Here is a 13,702-nt window from a genome sequence, read left to right as displayed (position 1 = left end):
GTTAAACATCAACTCTCTTTCTCTTTGAATCATTTTTCAACTAAATAGAGTCAAGTTCCAAATATATGCTATTAGATAATACCAGTTTATAGCACTGAGTATGTTAGATTATCACAATCCATTCTTAAATTATGTTTGATTGGTTTTCAAGACATTTATGAACAGATCCTGCACATTTTAGGGTAATCCTCCAGCTGCTGGCACTATCCATACTATTTGACTCATGGGAGTTACAAAATAGTGTAGATAAATAGTCATGATAATGGTTTGAAAAGAGGACCACAGCGTGATTTTATTTTTTAATTAATTTATTTATTCATGTTACATCTCACTATTAGTTCTCTCTTCCTCCTACCAGTATCCCCTCACACAGATTCTTCCCTCATTTTGCCTTCCCCCTCTCCTCTGGGAGGGGGATCCCCGCCATATACATCGTGTCAGGGCTCCACACTCTCAGCACATCAAATCACTGCAGGACTAGTCACATCCTCTCCTCCTGAGACCAGACAAAACTGGGCTAGGGGAACAGGGTTCGCAGACAGGCAAGAGATACAGAGACAGCCCTCTCTCCAGTAATCCTCATGAAGACTAAGCTACATTTCTGCTACATATGGACAATGGGGCCTAGGTCCAGCCTGTGCTCACTCTTGGTTGGTGACTCAGGCTCTGGGAGCCCCCAAGGGTCCAGGTTAGTTGACTGTGTTGGTTTTTCCGTGGAGTCCTTGTCCTCTCCAGTTCCCTCACTCCTTCTCCCAACTCTTCTTCTAGACTCCCCGAGCTCCATCTAATATTTGGCTGTGGGTGTCTCTGTTTCCACTAGCTGCTGGGGAGCCTTTCAGAGGACAGTTATGCTAGGATCCTGACTGCAAATATAACAGAGTATCAGTAACAGTGTCGGGGATTGATTATTGCCTATGGGGTGGGTCTCGATTTTGACCGGTCATTGGTTGGCCATTCCCTCAATCTCTGCTCTAACCTTGTCCCTGTATATCTTGTAGGACAAAGGTTTTGTGGGTAGGTTGTTGCCCTTATGCTTCCTCTGGGAATCCTGCCTGGCTACAGGAAGTGGCCACTTCTGGATCCTTATCCCCAACTGCTACTTGTCTCAACTGGAGTTGCCCCTATAGCTCCTCAGAGCCTTCTCCGCCCCAGTCCCAGGTCTTTGGCATGTCCTAGAGAAGCCCGCCACTGCCCATATCTGTTCTCCTCCCTATACCTGATTCTCCCCTCCCCTGCACCTCCCCTCTCCACCCTAGTTCTCCTCCCCCATCACCTAGAAGATGAACACTTTAAACATAATTTAAAAAATGAGGTGGAAATCTGTGTAGGATTTTGTTGTGAAAGAAAACAGATTAGTTGTGATCAGGGAAAAAGAGTATGGTGGTATGATCTTGTGAAGAAGGTGCATACCTTCCTTAGCTGGCCAGTATATAAGAGACAAGGCTGCCCTCGGCATTCAGAAGTGAACACAGAAATTAAGGAAAGGCATGCAGACTTTGGTATAACAAGGCCTGGAAAAGTGAGGAGAATAATGAGTATTGGTACCATGCAACCAGCAGGTGTTGTCTTATTCAGAGGGTTAGCTTCCCAGAGGCAGTTACTAAATAAAATTTAAGAAGTAGTACTTTCGTAAAAACCACATGATATCAGAAACTGTAGTCATGAAGTGGATAATGCATTAAATGGAACATTGGAGTGTCTCTCTTGTAGCCAAGTGGATATGGGAATTATTAAAACACATTTATATATTCAGAAGTTTTACCCCGTCTGAAAGTTTTGTGTATTATGAATTGATGTGTTGTCTTGATTTTATTGAACAGCCATATTGAATTATTGCTTGGCCACAGGAGAAATAGAAATATTTCATTACAAACTCTGGTCTGGTGACAGTAGGGAAGATGAAAGTATGGAACGGGCGAAGACCTGGAAGTCCCGCAGGCCTGGCAGCATTTGTAGAGACGTTGACTTTGTTCTGGTTCCCACATTCTCCAGGAGTGTGATCAAAGTCATTCAAATGTCTCAGGCCACCAAGCTTGAAGCTGACAGTGGCCCCCGAGAACTGAGATGACATGTCTTTGGGGACTTCAAACCATCAGCCAATTATTGTGAGTCAAACAAACATCCCTGACAATAATCGTTAGGATTCATGCACCTAATTAGCTTGAAAATTTACTGTAATTATTTAGTCTCAGTGAGGAAAATTAAATGCTAATGATATTGCTTGATTGTTGTTTGCTGCAGTTTTGATGCATGATGAGATTACCTATGTCTACATACATTTGGTACTGATCTTGTCAGAAAGACACAAGTGTTCAGCTAAGGAAGTAGTCATCACACATAAAGAAAGCAAGACAGTTATGTACTTGATCATACTTTGTAGGCAAATCCTCAAACATGTTTTTACTATTTGTTATGACTATTCAAATTATTCTTAGCTTTTAAGAATATTTTATCATTATTAGTAACGTTTCTTTGAAAATGAGGCAAAATTTTTACTGAAACAGCAATTTGATTGTTTAAGGAGAATTGAAAGATATGTGCATTTTTAAAATTTCCTACTGGATAAATAATGCTAATTTTTTACTGTAGTTAATGTATTTTTCTTGAGTGTGTTTTAACTGACAAAAATTCCATATTTAATGGTAAACAGAATGGCTTTAATATGTGCATATGTTGTTAAATAAATCACATTTATTAATATATCTGTTGATAATTTTTATGATGGAATACATAATGTTTAGTGGTAACTACATTCTTATGGACATAATAAATGTTGTTTTGTTAATTATGGTCAGGACAGTGTTTGAACATCTACAGAACTTGTTCATTGTACAATGTTCATATAATTATTTATGTATACTTTTTCTTTACCACAGCCTTTAGTAACTGCCAGTATACTCTCAACGTCTTGGGGATTAATTTGTTAAGCTTCTATCTACAAATAAGATTCCATCACTTGTATTTTGATGCTTGGCTTATTTTACTTAGCATAAAGTAATAACCTACAAATTCATCCATGTTCTTCAAATGCCCTAGTCTAAGAATATTGTTCTTCATGTATGTGCTAACAGTTTTATTCATCTGTTTATCCAGTGATGAAATTTTACTTGAGTCTACTTGGTTATTTAGCAACAATGGCACAGTGAATAAGGGCTTGCAGACATAGCCTCAACATGCTGATTCTCTGTTCTTTGAGATGCATTCCCAAGAGTGTGATTATTACGGTTAGAAGAGACGTAACTTAGTAGGTCCAGCCATTCTGAAATCAGAACAGAGAGTAGGAAATTAAACACACAGGGTTTAAGTTTTCCTACAGAGGCTTTAGAAATTGTAGTGCATTTATTTCATTTTGTATGTCTATACCTAACTATGTTTCACACATATACACAAGACCACATCAGAAGAGGGTGTCAGTATAAAGCCATGGAGAAAAGACAGTAAACAGTGTTCCCCCAGATAAGTGGTTCAATTCCTGCCTTCACCTTCTTTCAATGAAAAACTATAAACTGTGAGCTAGAATAAAACCTTTCTTCACAAGTTGCCTTTGGTCAAGGTGTTTATCAGAACAACAGAAACCAAAGTAGAGCAAGTTCGTTTCTCCATTGTCGTTATTCCTACAAATGATGTTTCAACCTTGTTATTCCTAAAAAATTCTAGGCCATTTCAAGTGCTATTGTTTGAGATTGTAAAAAATAAGTACATCTAAACTGTGTCCACTGACCAGAGATAGAAAAGTAAATTGTTTTATCCACACAATAGATATGGTACTTAGAAGAAATTGAGCAATAGAAGGTTCTACAGTCAGACAGGACAATATTTAAACACAAGGGTCAGTAAAAATCAAAAGCAAGGTTCGTAGCTATTTGGAATTATCGTTTTATAAGCTCAAGGACAAGCAAAGAAAATAAAGTTTTTGCAGTGCTCACATATATTGGAAGGGTATTCTAAATGGAATGGCTAAATAATGTAGCAAAGGAAAATATATAGTAGAACAATACAGGGAGGAAAACACGTAGTTTGCTTGCATATGTTAGTTATTACAAACAATGTGATAACGAACAAGGGAGTTAAGTTATCTCTCATGTTTTTCTTGTTCCTTATTGATAAATATTTCATTTTAATCTTGATTTAATTTTCTTCATGACGGTGACATAGAGTATACTTTAGATACTTATTTCTCCTTTGTATGGATTTATTCTCTGGCGTGCACCTCTTTTGCTCATTGAAAATCAAGTTATTTATGCTTTTGCTTCTAAATTGTGTTCGACATACATTGAATATCAATTTTTATCAGATATTTAGTTTGCAAATATTTTGTGACCACTACTCATAATCAATTGCAAATAACTTGTGACAGAAAGAATGTTATGAAAGTGACTAGGCCTCTTATATTATTTCCAATTCCTCTCTGTGTTTTGGGATCATTTGGAAAGCTTGCTGACATATCATGAGAACACACAAGTAGTCTTGTGGAGAGGGACATATCAGGATGATCTGAGGACTCTTGTCAATAATGAACAACTTGCCAGTGCCTGAGTTACCCATCTTGAAAGCAGATCTTACAGCCGCTATAGTTCTGTCCCCAGCTTCACTGAAACAATATGAAAGAAAAAATGGAGTCACCCCAAGAAGCTGTCTTTTAACATTTGACCTGTGAAACTCTCAGATGGTTTTAATAGAGGATTTTATGACTCAAAGAATAAAGCACATGTAAATCCTCACAATTCTATGTAAACCTTCAGAAAGACATGAAATGATAGCTTACAATACCCTTAATTAAACGATAGGACCAGTTTCTCACAGCTGAAGCTGAAACAAAAATAGGCTGCAAAACATATTCAGCATTGATATGATTGTGATATTCCCACCACCACTGGGAGAGGGGAAATCAATTGTCTTTAATGAAGTGACACCGAGAATATCAAACACACTCCAGACCCTATGCTCAGGAGTAGTTGGCCAATATCAATCAGACGTTGTTTTAATTGTGTTTTCCTTTCCTTTTTATTTTTTCTTTTCTTTTTTTTCAAGGTCTGGGGCTGGTCTGGAACTTATTATGTAAACCAGGTTAGCCTTCAGCTCCTGGAGATTCACCTGTCTCTGGCCCCAGAATGCTGCTGGAATCAAATGTGTCACCATGTTTGGTTGTGCTTTTGGAGTTTTTTGTTTGTTTGTTTTGTTTTGTATTTTTTTTTTCATTTGAAAGAAAAACATAACTTTGGGTGAGCTGGGACATGAGGGGAAGATGTTGGAGTAATTGAGGGAGAGGAAAGAAAATGATCAAACTATATCATGTACAACTCTCAAAAAATAAATCTAAAAATATTTTTTAAATGTAAGTTTTATCTGATAACTTGAGTCTCAATGAATATATAAGTCAATTAAGAAATTTAAGGATGGAGACACTACCAACCTGAAATGGACAGAGAGGACATAAAATAAGGAATAGTGAATCCTTCATATAATCATATAGTCATATAGTTAGGAGACAAGTCAGGATGTTTCCTTAAAAAGAAAGAACAACTGAGAGGCCTGTTGCAAAATGAATTGTAAGCCTTCCCTGTGGAATTTAAGAACTGAGAAACAGCAACTCTTTCATGCCTCTTTGTTGATGGTATGACTATCCTTTGTCTGAATGGATTTTACATAGAACTATGGCTGTGGTGGTTTGAATAAGAATGACCACCATAGGCTCATATAAATGAATGCTTCTCCATTTGGGAAGTGGCACTACTTGAGAAGAATTAGGAGGTGTGGCTTCCTTAAAGTAGTTGTGGCCTCTTTGGGAGAAGTATGGTCACTGCTGGTGGGATTTAAGGTTTCAAAAGTGGAGGCCAGGCCTAATGTCTCTCTCTTCCTATTGTCTTTGTCTCTGAATGTAGAATTCTCAGCTCCATCTCCAGCACTATGTCTGTTTGCGTGCTACCGTGTTTCCTGTCATGATGATCAATGGACTAAACCTCTGAAACTGTAAACAAGACCCGCTTAAATTCTTTCTTTTCTAAGAGTTGCTGTGGTCATAGCTTCTCTTCATAACAATGAAGCACTGACTGAGACAATGGAACACATATAATTTTTCTATATACTTCTGAAAGAAGTGCATATGAGCTTTCTCTTTGTCACATCAGCTGGATCTACACCAAAGACTGGCTATGTTGATGCTGCAAAAGAGTAAGGCATTGAGAGCCCTGAGGAGGAATAGCATATTGTACCTATTGGGGAAGTGGGAATCTCTGTAGGTCAGTGTGCAAAATGAGGCAGTCCACCACGGTTTGTCGCAGTATGCCTTGTGTTCAGGTCATCACTTGTGGAATGCACTCCTTCAATGGAATATGGGAGACCCCTGTAAATAGAAGGGCATTGATAAGTTAACCAGTGTTTCTAATTTGTGACTTCTACTCTAAGCAGATAATTTTTGGTTGTTGTTGTTTTTCACCAATTAATCTTAAATGCCTACAAGAGTTCCTAGAACCAGAATGATTTTGTTGTTGATGCTGAAGGAATGAATATCACATACTTTGTATTTGGCTTATTATCGTAAATTATTTTGGCATAACTTGTATGCTGTTACTCTTTCTTCGTGCTACCTACAAATTTTAGTGATTCCACTAGACCTTGACAGTAGCAGATAATTTTAAAGTCATTTCCCATTCAGTGGAGATAAACAGTGATTTCAGAGCCACAACTTACTCTCTGCCAAAAAGGTCACTTTTTTCTGAGTTTAGTTATCACTCTTTATGTACAACCCTAATTATTCTTTGAAATTCTTGAAACTTCTTTCTTAAAAATAGCTTCCTTAATATGTTGTATTGGGCCAGGGGCTGCCTGACATGATTAGTTGTGCCTCCACCTGATCTCTGCTAACTTCATTAATCAGCAGATCAGCTGTATTTGCTTTTGAATTTCAAAAACATTTTAAGTTAATATCTAGTATTTAGAATCTGAAAGTTGTCATGTTTTTCAATCATACAAGACCTAAAGTTCTGGTTGCAAGCTCACTCATTTTTCCTGTGCTAATTGTAGCCTTAGAAAACATTGTTGGACATACCAAGTAGAGAATAATAGAGAATCCTCCCCTCAAACTACAAGCATAGAAACATGGCGTACACCTTAAAAATTGCATATTCACAATTGTGTCTTTATCTTCTCTGCCTAAGACATGATGATTTTGCCTTATGTCAATAGGCCAATGTCATATTTTGTCATAGCAGAAGCACATTTCATGCCACGTGTTTTAGGTTGAACAATTGGCTGCCATAGGAGACAAGTCTCAGAAACTCAGTGGTTCCAACATTAATAATCCTTTCCTAGTTATCTGTTACTCTTTTCTAGTGTAGGTTCTGAAGACTGGGCTTTCTCACTCAGGGGCCCAGCCTGCTTGAGAAGTCTCTCTCCTATCACACTAACAAAAAGAGAAGAGATGGGAGCCATAACAGATTTTAAGAGCTCAGCTAGGGAGCAAGAGGCCATTATAATTCACAGTCCTGTTATTAGAACGTATTCACGAGGCTCAACCAAAGTAAGAGGAATGTGGAAAGCATGCATAGAATAGTTGCTAAATGCCAATAGCATCTGTATCCAGGATACAGTCTCCTTCTGGAGACTACAAAATGAGCACATCAATGACACAAACCTTTAAGTCCTCCCAACTCCATTTTCTTTTAAATCTAAGCTTAAACAATAAACTACCTCATAACAGAGATTCCTTACAGAGAGGACGTTTAAAATACCATGGCAAGAATGTAATCTATGCAGTTCTGATGATACATTTAGTTCAAGGGCAATGAAGAGCCCTCTTTCCCATTCAACAAACTTCCTAGCATACTTTTACCCTTCCTTCCTAGCATTGCTGCTGCTACCGCTGCTGTTCCCAATGTTCATTGCCTAAGTGGACAATACAATATGCTAAGATCAAAGGAAAGAAAGAGTCTATTTCCCCCGTAGGTTTGAAGCTCCACCACTGAATTTTAGTAAATTCAAGGACGAAAACTTTCTCTCCTTGAGTTCTGATTATATTTTATTTAAAGTTTGAAAAAAAGAGTAAGACAGATCACCATTGTCATAACAGTATCTAAGCAAACAGTTCTGGTTTCTATTTTCTGGTGTTAAACTGATTTTAGAAACCCCTGTATTTTCTCACTTAAAGTGCTATACTTTGTGTTTCTTTACAATATGAAAAAAATCATGTTTTATTTCCCTGGCTATTGTCTCTAATTTTATTTATCTCACACTTCTGATGGTGATAGAATTTTTATTTTCTGTTCAGTTTTAAGGTATGTGGCTTGTTTTCTGGTATAAAAGAAAAAAAACAATCCCTGGATTATGTATTTGTGTGAAACTGAAGTACAGCCTGCACGCAAAACCAAACAAAATAAATCTATCGAGGCCTTTGCTATCAATGCCTTGGAGACAAAGGCAGTCTGTAAAATGTAGACCCTTAATTACAGAGGCCTCGCTAACTCCGTTACTGAACTCTGTATTAGTGAAGTTCTATACTACAGTTTTAAAAGGTAAATTTGGTTCGCTAACAACATGGTACCACATAAATTAATATAGATATTTGGTAAGTGGTGCTTTGTTATCTTAATGCTTTCAATATATAGTTAAACATTCCGTGAAGTTTTAGCTGTGGGTAATTTCTCCTGCTTTGAAATCAAGTTCCATTCCTAAGAGATCACTTCGTGTTTGCTCCTGCTGCTCTCTTTGCCCAAGGAGCGCAATGTAAAAGCAGAAAGTACAGATGTAAAGGAGACCTTTAGACTGTTTCATTAGCCCACTGAAGAAAGGCAAGAACACCAAAGATTAGAGAAAGAGTAGCGAGAAAACATCAACAAGAGTAAGGCAGAGCTTCCTCAAACTGGACTAGCATAAATCCATTGCCTGGGAGGTATGAGCAGGTGCAGGGTTGGGTGATACAAGTTAGGTTCAGGTGGTCTTGTGCTGTGCACCCTGGGCCAAGCTACAGAAAAATCAGACTAATTTTTAATGCAATATAAACAAGTCTCAGATACCTCTTATATACTCTTAAGCCTATGTACATCAGGTTACCACATGGGAAATCTGTTGACCAGGCTACGTTAGAAAATAGCGAAGAATACAATCTGGGGCCAGTGAGCAGGCTCCATGAGGAAAGTGCTTACTTGACAACTTGAGTTTAATCTCAGAACTCAATTAAAAGTGGAGAAAAGAACCAATTCCACAAAGATCCCTACATATGTGCGTAGCAAGTGTGCACATCAACTGCATGGGTTCAGTGTAAACAATAGTACTATATTAAAATAAATGAAAAATACAGCACCTCATTAACATAGTGAGTGACTCAGCAGACTCATAAAACAAAGAACAGAAAGAATACAATCTAAATTTAAGATTGTCTTTTGTATGTGTAGTCAATGAAATCAAGCAAATACTTTGATAATATTTTAATTGCTTGTATTTACAAAATACATATGTACATACTTCTTGAAATTTTGATTTTATTAATAACTAATGGTTCACTTTCTCAAGAGTATTTGATAGACCTTAGGGCAAAAATGGTTATTAAAAATTTAATAGGAAATGCCAATTCACTAAGCTGCTGGACATTCTTAGTTTGGGGAAAGTACAGGAAAATGACAAGAGATATCTCCTTCCACATATTTATTTCATACTTTAATACTTTTGGAATACTTCAAGAAAGTTGCAATGAATATAATGTGTGCAGAAGGTCTGAAATAACCATATTGGTTTTAAATAGTTTGGTATCTTTTGGAATGCAATGTTCTAAGCAGCCAACCATTGCTTTCATTTACATTTAGATACCAGCTCCCCTTAGGGTTCTTCTTATATTTTAATTTTTACTCCTAATGGGTTGTATTTTGATTTATTTGAAGATCATGAAGTGAATAAATTCTTCAGAGATAGCAGAAAAGTAAAACTGAAGAGACCTTCTGTATAGATTGGATTTGCCCAAGGAGTTCATTAAATTCACAGTATTCATTTTCTTACTTTATGCCCTACAATTAATCTCTGCCTCAAACCTCACCAAATTAACTGGGCAGTGTTTCATACTGCTCTCTCCACACTGGTTTCTTACAAAGGCGAGGTGAATAGACAATCTCTTTTCAAATTATTACTAAAAAAAAGTCTTCATACAATATATTCCAATCATGCTTTTCCCTTCCCAGAACTCCTCCCGGATCTTCCAAACTTCCTCATACACCCCAATTTGGTGTCCTTTCTTCTTTTTAAAAAAAAAAGAATGAGAGAGAGAGAGAGAGAGAGAGAGAGAGAGAGAGAGAGAGAGGTTCACATAGAGAAACAAAACAAAACAAAATAAAAACACAGAAACAAAAAATTGGAAAACAAAATATGCAAGCAAAGCCTCAATAAGACAAAAAATCTCCACAGAGAAATATGAGACAAAAAACAAAACAATAAAAACAAAAACAAACAAAAAACCAGAGAAGTAAATAAAGGCTTCCAGACCTAGCCAAGAAGCTATCTGGGATTGACATATTTAAAAAACAAAACAAAACAAAACATAAAAGACTTGTGCATGCGTGTGTGTGTGTGTGTGTGTGTGTGTGTGTGTGTGTGTGTGTGTGTGTGTGTGTGTATATATATATATATGTTTTGTTGGAAGCCAAAAGAGGGCATTAGATGAAGTACACGTCACTGGAAGATGTCCCACATGGGTGTTGGTGTAACTCTGTTCTTTGGTAGTGAGTACTCTGAACCTCTGAGTCTCCTTCCCAGCCAATGTCTTTTGCTGCTTTCTATAAAATATTGATATGTCAGCCCTCACTTGGTGCTACATTCTACATTCTAGATGTTCTCAACCTTGGGTCATGACTCCACAGGGATCATATGTCATATATCCTGCATTTTTCATATCAGATATTTACATTATGATTCATAATGATAACGTTACGGTTATGAAGTAATTTTGTGGTTGGGAGTCACCACAACACGAAGGACTGTATTAAAGGGTCACAGCCCTAGGAAGGTTGGGAACCACTGCTCTAGATAAACAGGCAAATTTGCACAGAAGATTGATGATGGTCAAAAGTCTGTCTGTCTGTGGAAGGCTTTAAGAAATAAAACTTTTTCCTTTACATTTCCAGAGTTCTTGCTGTGAAAATCTTTCAGATGGAATTGTCTTATTAGGCATAGTAGACTAAGCTTAAGTTTAGTATTTAGAAGGAGTTAAAAATCAGGGAGAGCTTGTGAATCTAATGATAAAACAAACAAACTTGTTGAATGCTTTGTTTTTAATGAGCGTGATTCATTTTGACGTAGTATGTGGTTATTTATTATCCAAAGAAACACCACGGAAGTGCACTGACTGGTTGTCTGTCTGTCTGCTATGCAGGCAGGATAAGACAGGAGCTTCATTATGATCAGGATTGATCTCAAGCTGGAACATCTGTAATGGCTTCACATTTGCTTGAACAAACATCTGAATTTCTTACAGTAGTTCATATCTCTTACTTGTATTTTTGTTGTTGTTGTCTTTTTAACGACAGGTGTTATTCTGAAGCAGGGCACCTCGCCTTCCTGAGTGCTGGAATTACAGGTGTGAGACAGCATGCCTGGCCAAGTTCACACTTTTCTTTATGCTTCAACTTTTGCTTTCTCACGAAACTACCTACTGAACCACAACACTTCAACTGTTTTCTTCTTTAAGTTCTAAATCATCTCAAGTCACTTCTATTCTAATAACTTTTTAAATTTTCTTCATTCAGAAATCTTGAATTCTTACTGCTAATTCATTCCCATCCTATCTCTGACATTCTTGAGATCTGTTTGAACAGTATGTTTTCAGACATGTTTAACCCAAACTGTCCACATTGTAAGGCCTGTTGTGCTTAAAGCATCGTCTTTAGTTCCTTCACAGTTTTAGCTAAAGTCAGATGATAATGTGTGCTTTCAGTCTCTCCTACGCAGTGTTGTCATCTCAGAGAGTCACATGCTGTGCTCAGCTCAGTTTTTTAATGAAAGAATGAATAAATAGAAAGAGACAAGATGGAAGAAAAGTGAAAGAAAAAACTTAAGGCTGGGCATGGAAGTGTTGCTCTCTTGAGATTTGGTACAATAGAGAAAAGGCAGGAGAGGTTATCGGTTCCATGAGGCAAATGAATTCTTTTGCATTTACATTATCAAAGAAGGAGCATGAGCGGGACAGAGACACAGAGAGACAGAGACAGAGAGACAGGGACAGAGATAGAGACAGAGAGACAGAGAGACAAAGAGACAGAGAATGAGATAGACAAGGAGAGACAGAGACACACAGACAGACACAGGAAACAAAAACAGAGTCAGACTCAGAGACCAACAGGGAGACAGAGGTAGAGATAGTATATCGGTTTTTAGACCTCATTTATAGTAGATAAAAGCTGAAAAATTTAGTTACGTTTTAGGTAAAAATCACCATAAACTTGTGGGACTAGATTCATGATTGTCAGACAACAAAATCAGGACCGCAGGGACAATGTTCCTGGCTGTTAGTGTTTGAATCTGTAAAGTTGGAATAATTTCCATTTCCATGAAGAACTAGAAGAATCTGTGTTACATGCATTTGTGGGTTGAAAGTCTATTTGCTTTTAAATGCAAATTTTCATCTTCTATTTAGTCTCCGTATTCATAGTCCTATAATAATTATGCCAAAATGAAGTAATATCGAATTAAATTGAACACTTGTCTTACTAGGGCTATGTTGCTGTGATAACCATGACCAAGGATAACTTGGTGAGGGAAGGGGTTTATTCCATCTTGTATCTTTTTAGTCCAACATTCAGGGAAATCAGGGCAGGAACTTAAGGCAGGAACTGAAGCAGAGACTATGGAGGAAATGCTGCCTTCTTGCTTGTTTCTCATGGATTGTTCAACTTGCTTTCTAATATTATTTAGGACCACTTGTCTAGGGGAGCCACCCACAATGGGTTTGGAAACACTTCCAGAAGATTACCTCCCAGTGACACTGGACTCTTTTTAATCACTGCTAAATTCTTAGCCAACCAGCATTAATTATCTCAGCGAAACATGTTTCACTTTTCTGTCTCTGGTCTATTGTTAACCACATCCAGTTTCCAGCTCCGGCTACCCCTGACCATACAGTCTTAATATAGAATTTCACTCAAACGGTCCTGGTAGGGTCTTTCCTCCCCTCTTTAATTTCTCAAGCCTGGCCTCCATCATCTGCATTGCTCATTATCTTCCAAGCTCCCACAGTGGTTTATTAAATTCTGAACACTTAGCAGCTTTTCCAGACCAAAATTTCAAACTTCTTCTATAAATCTCTGCAAACCATGGCCAGGTTTGTTTCATCAATATTCCATGATACTGAAACCAATTTCTGTCTTAGTTAGGGTTTCCATTACTGTGATAAAACATTATGACCAACAGCAACTTGGGGAGGAAATGGGTTATTTCACCTTAGAGCTTATAGTTCATCATCCAAAGAACTCAGGGCGGGAGTTTAAGCTAGAAACCTGAAGGCAGAAACTCACAAGAGGCCATGAAGTAGTGCTGTTTACTGGTTTGTTCCTCTTGGCATGTCCAGCCTACTTTTCATACCATCTGGGGTCACCTGCCTAAGGGTGACATCACAACAATGGACTGAGACCTCTGTACTAATTATCAATCAAGAAAATGCCCCACCGTCTTCTCCTCTGTTCAGTCTTGTGGGAACATTTTCTCAGATATGTTTTCCTTTTCCCAA

At 37.6% G+C, this 13,702-nt stretch overlaps 1 pseudogene; it reads right to left on the bottom strand.

Moving 5' to 3' along the window:
* The window catches only part of LOC116908223, a 68,512-nt pseudogene extending 66,441 nt beyond the window's left edge, over nt 1-2,071 (bottom strand).
* Nucleotides 2,072-13,702: the final 11,631 nt, after the last annotated feature.

The sequence above is a fragment of the Rattus rattus genome, chromosome 8 (genome assembly GCF_011064425.1).
Source record: "Rattus rattus isolate New Zealand chromosome 8, Rrattus_CSIRO_v1, whole genome shotgun sequence".
NCBI lineage: Eukaryota > Metazoa > Chordata > Mammalia > Rodentia > Muridae > Rattus > Rattus rattus.
The sequence above is the reverse complement of the archived record's forward strand: the minus strand, read 5'-3'. Positions and strand labels throughout refer to the sequence as shown.